We start from the raw sequence: 5,714 nt of genomic DNA, 5'->3' as shown, positions 1-5,714 counted from the left end.
TTAGTGTAGTCAGTTTTCTTTATTTTCAATCCATACATTGAAATTTTAACGTTTGCTAACTTGGTTATACAGGTGCATGCCTAGAAACACATCGAGAACTGGTGAGGTGTTAGAAGCATTATCAGATCCCGAGAAAGTTTTCAAGGCCTTGAATTGGGCCAACTGGAAAAACAAACAACAACAATCAACTGAACAACCTGAACCAGACATGGGAGAGCTGGTAAACAACAAAAATAATAACGGGGATAACGTGGTAGACCCAACTGCGTAGGTAGTAGAGCCTCTTGTGCCAGAGGCTACTCTATATGACTGGGCGCAACCCACAACAGAGAATTTGGCCACAACGATAGTAGTCCCGCAGATACAGGCTGAATCTTTTCAAATCACAAACAACATGCTGCACTTGTTGTAAAACAAGGGACTATTTTTGGGATCATACATTGAAGATCCTCAACAACACTTGAAGAATTTCCTGTCAATCTGCAAAACTCAAAGACAACCCAACGTAACTCAAGAAGCAATAAAGCTGTTGTTGTTTCCATTCTCAGTGACAGGAGCATCCCAGACTTGGCTAAATTCACTCCTTATTAATTCCATCACGACTTGGGAGGAGTTAGTCAAGCAATTTGTGAATAAGTTTCATCCACTCAATAAGACTGCTCAGCAAATTGATGAAATTTTGAGCTTCAGACAGAAACCAATGGATACATTGCAAGAAACATGGGAACGATTCAAGGGGATGTTGGTTATATGTCCGCACCACGGTATTCCAGAGAAGATGAGTCTGACATATAGCGTGAAGGCTAATGTTAATGCTTCAGCTGGTGGAGCATTCTTGAGTAAATCATGGAGAGAAAGCCAGATCCTGCTTGACAAGATGGCACAAAATTCGGGGTGGACAACCAGGAATGCACCTATCACTCCAGTAGTTCACTCAGTGGCCTTAGATCCAGCCAACACTCTTGCTGAAAATATGGCCACCTTAATGACACAAATGAGCATACTCATCAAAAAGGTGGAAGAGTCAGGGCACAAGCAGCAGGTGCACATTATAGATACAACCAATGGGGGCTTATGCATATTTTGCATTAGTCAGCAAATTGGTAGCCAGTGAAATGCGGAAAGTGATCATCATCATTACCTTGAGAACATGAATTATGTGTCTAATTATGGGGGCCAGAGACAGGGTGGTCAGAATTGGGGCCAACAAAATCAGTCATACAGACCGGTCCAGCCACAACACAATAATGGAAATATGGGAGCCATGCGACCTCACGATAATATGGTGCCCTACCAAAGGCCACAAGGGTACAACAACCAAAATCTGTAGCAGGGTTATCACCCTCTTCAACAACAACATGGTGGGAGACAGGAAAATGGGTTTGTTAGACTCGAGGCAATGATGCAGCAGGTTATTGGGTCAAATGCGAAAATGAGTAAAAGAGTAGATGCACACGAGTCGGCCATAAAGAATATTGAAGTGCAAATGGGCCAGATCTCGATCTCTTTGAATAATCGTCCTCATGGGACATTGCCTGCAGATACTCAGGTAAATCCAAAAGCTCAAGGTCCAAAGCAGCTGATGACGGTGAGTCTACGTAATGGCAGAGACCTAGACTTAGAGAAAAAGAGGGCTCGAGAAAGCAGACAGACTGAGACACTTGTACCAATTCCCATTGAGCTAGATGATTTAACAAAACTGACTGAGCTGATAGTACAGCCTGCCCAGGAAGAAACCAACACACAGATTGAGGCTGAGAAAGAAGCTGAGACAGCCCAGGAACCGGTAGTTGAGGTGGTGTCTAACAAAGAAAAAACCCAAATCACTAGGAAGAAGAGACCTCCAGCACCATTCCCACAGAGGCTGGCCAAATACCAGAAAGATGAACAGTACAAGAAATTCTTGGAGATGTTAAAACAAATTTAGGTAAATAGTCCATTGATTGATGCTTTGAAGGAGATGCCTGGTTATGCAAAAATAATGAAGGACTTGATGCCCCGAAAATTTGACTTCCAAGACTTGGCCACAGTGACTCTAACCCAGACCTGCAGTATTGTGGTCACTAGACCAGTTGCTGAAAGGTTGTCTGATCTAGGGAGTTTCACAATTCCCTGCACCATTGGTAACTTTGCATTTGCCAAGGCACTCTGTGATTTGGGGGATAGCATAAATCTTATGCCCATGGTGATCTATAAGAGGTTTGGATTGGAAGAGCTAGACCCACGTCTATGTTGTTGCAGCTGGCTGACAGAACTGTGAAAAGATCCTCAGGTATTTTGGATGATGTGTTGATACAGGTAGGGAAATTTGTGTTCCCTGCAGATTTTGTGATTCTGGATTGTAGAGTGGATGAAGAAATTTCCATAATTTTGGGAAGGCCATTCTTGGCCATAGGGCGAGCCCTCATTGATTGTGAAACTGGGGAGCTCAAGATGAGGTTGAACGATAAGGAGATAACATTCAACATGCAGAAATCTATGAGGCAACCAAGTGAATACACCAAATATTCTCTTATTGATGCCGTGGATGTAATCGTGGAAGATGATGATGAGATATTGACTATTGAGGATCCTCTTGCTGCATGTCTTATTAATTTAGATGAGGTGAATGGGGAAGAATTGGCATAATGGGTGCTGGCTCTTGAGGGCAAAGGTTGTTGGGAGAGATCACTTGAATTCGAGCCCCTGCACTTAGAAAAAAGAGAAACTCCTCCAGCCAAGCCATCCATAGAAGAACCACCAAAGTTGGAGTTAAAGCCACTGCCTGCCCATCTTAGGTATGCATTCCTAGGACCTAACTCCACATTACTTATTATTATATCATCTAGTTTGTTAGATGTGCAGGCACAACAGCTTTTGCAGGTACTCACGGAGTGCAAGACTACCATTGGGTGGATCATGGCAAACATTAAGGGGATCAGCCTGGCATATTGTATGCATAAATTTCTGCTGGAAGAGGGGCACAAACCTTCTATGGAGCACCAAAGAAGGCTGAACCCCAATATGAAGGAAGTGGTGAAGAAGGAGATCATTAAGTGGTTAGATGCGGGAATCATTTTCCCCATCTCTGATAGCAACTGGGTTAACCCGGTGCAATGTGTTCCTAAGAAGGGTGGTATGATGGTGGTAAAAAATGATAATAATGAGATGATCTCTACAAGAACTGTCACAAGCTGGAGAATTTGTATGGACTATAGGAAATTGAATCTGGCCACCCGGAAAGGCCACTTCCCACTTTTCTTCATTGATCAGATGCTTGACAAACTGGCAGGGAGGTCCCACTTCAATTTTCTGGATGGGATACAACCAAATCTCCATTGCACTATAGGACAGAGATAAGACCTCATTCACATGTCCATATGGGTTTATGCCTTCCGGAGGATGCCTTTTGGCCTATGCAATGCACCCGCCACATTCCAAAGGTGCATGATGCCATATTCACCGACATGGTTGAAGACATAATGGAGGTTTTCATGGATGATTTCTCAGTGGTAGGAAACTCATTCGATGAGTGCCTTACAAACCTGACCCGAGTGTTGAAAAGGTGTGTCGAGACTAACCTTATACTTAATTGGAAAAAGTGCTATTTCATGGTACAAGAGGGTACAGTCTTGGGACACCTAGTATCAAGCAAGGGAATCGAGGTGGATCGTGCTAAAGTTGATATGATAGCAAAGCTTCCACCCCTCCATCAGTCAAGGCAATCAGGAGCTTCCTCGGGCATGCCGGTTTCTACTAGAGATTTATCAAAAACTTCTCAAAAATTGCCAACCCTCTGTGTAAGTTGTTAGAAAAAGATCACCCTTTAGTATTTTCTGATGATTGTAGGGTAGCATTTGAGGAGTTGAAAAAGAGGCTAGTCACAATACCTATCATTGTTGCCCCCGACTAGGAGGAACCATTCGAACTCATGTGTGACGCTAGTGATTATGCAGTGGGGGCAGTGTTAGGACAACGGAAAGACAAGATAATGCACCCAATTTACTACGCCAGTAGAACGTTGAGTGGAGCCCAACTGAACTACACTGTGACTGAAAAGGAGATGATGGTTGTGGTGTTCGCATTCGACAAGTTCAGATCATACCTGATTGGCTCTAAGGTAATTGTATATACTGATCACGCTGCTCTCAGGTACTTGATTGAAAATAAAGAGTCCAAACCGCACCTGATTCATTATGTGCTGCTACTGCAAAAGTTTGACTTGGAGATTCGTGACTGTAAGGGCATAGAAAACTAGGTCGCTGATCATCTATCGCAACTTGAAGGAGCTAAAAACTCAGTTGAGGCAGAGGATATTCTGGAAACCTTTCCACACGAGTAGCTACTCACCATAAGCCTTGAGGAAGTTCCATGGTATGCAGACATTGCAAATTACCTGGCAAGCAGTATAGTTCCCTATGACCTTTCCTCTGTGCAAAAGAAAAAGTTTTACAGTGACTGCTGCATGTATTATTGGGATGAACAGGCATGTCACGCATCAGCATATGGCGTACATTTTGGAGGAGTTAGGACAGCAACAAAAGTTCTAGAAGCCGGGTTCTACTGGCCAACCGTGTTTAAGGATGCACATCAATGGGTGAAGGGCTGTGATGAATGTCAGCGAACCGGGAACATTTCTCGTCGCCATGAGATGCCCATGAACCTGATTCAAGAGGTTGAAGTGTTCGATGTATGGGGGATAGACTTCATGGGGCCCTTCGTCAGCTCCTTTGGCAATAAGTGCATACTTGTTGCTATAGATTACGTGTCCAAATGGGTGGAAGCTGCAGCACTCCCCACCAATGATGCAAGGGTGGTGGTGGGGGTTTTTGAAGAAGAATATATTCACCCATTTCGGGACCCCGAGAGCTATTATTAGTGACAGAGGCACTCACTTCTGTAATCGAGCCTTCGAGAAATTGCTAGCAAAGTATGATGTGTGCCACAAGGTGGCAACCACATATCATCCTCAGACCAGTGGATAGGTCGAAGTGTCAAATAGAGAAATAAAGAGGTGCCGACTAAGACTGTAATGCCACAAGACTTGATTGGGTGAAAAAGCTAGATGATGCACTCTGGGCCTACAGAACCTCTTTAAAAACACCAATTGGTAGGTCACCATACAAGTTGGTATTTGGGAAGGCCTATCACTTGCCAGTGGAACTAGAATATAGAGCTTGGTGGGTAATGAAACAGCTAAATCTAGACATTGAGGCTGCAGGAACAAATAGAGTCACAGAATTGCATGAGCTAGACGAGTTTCGATTTCTTGCTTTCGAGAGCACGAGGTTATACAAGGAGAGAATGAAGAGGTTACACGACAAGAACATTGTTGAGCGAAATTTCAATCCTGGAGACATGGTGTTGCTTTATAACTCAAGATTAAGGCTATTTTTGGGTAAACTCAAGTCACGGTGGTCTGGACCATTTCGGGTGGTCGAAGTGCTCCCTTCAGGTGCCATAGAGATTGCCTCAGAGAAAGATTCCCACACATTTAGAAACCAACAAAGTGTCAGTGATCCATCTAACTGAACCTCAGAGGTCGAGCTAGCCTTAAATACGCTCATCTGCGTCGTGGCACGACGTTAAATCAGGCGCTTCATGGGAGGCAACCCATTGATTTATTTTATTTGTCATTCCACGACATTAACTAAGGCGCTAGTTGGGAGGCAACCCAATGCGTAGTGACTTTAGTATAGTTAGAATTTGTTATTTTTGATTTTAGTAAGTACTAA

The sequence above is a fragment of the Nicotiana sylvestris genome, chromosome 4 (genome assembly GCF_000393655.2).
Source record: "Nicotiana sylvestris chromosome 4, ASM39365v2, whole genome shotgun sequence".
Taxonomy (NCBI): Eukaryota; Viridiplantae; Streptophyta; class Magnoliopsida; order Solanales; family Solanaceae; genus Nicotiana; species Nicotiana sylvestris.
The sequence above is the reverse complement of the archived record's forward strand: the minus strand, read 5'-3'. Positions refer to the sequence as shown.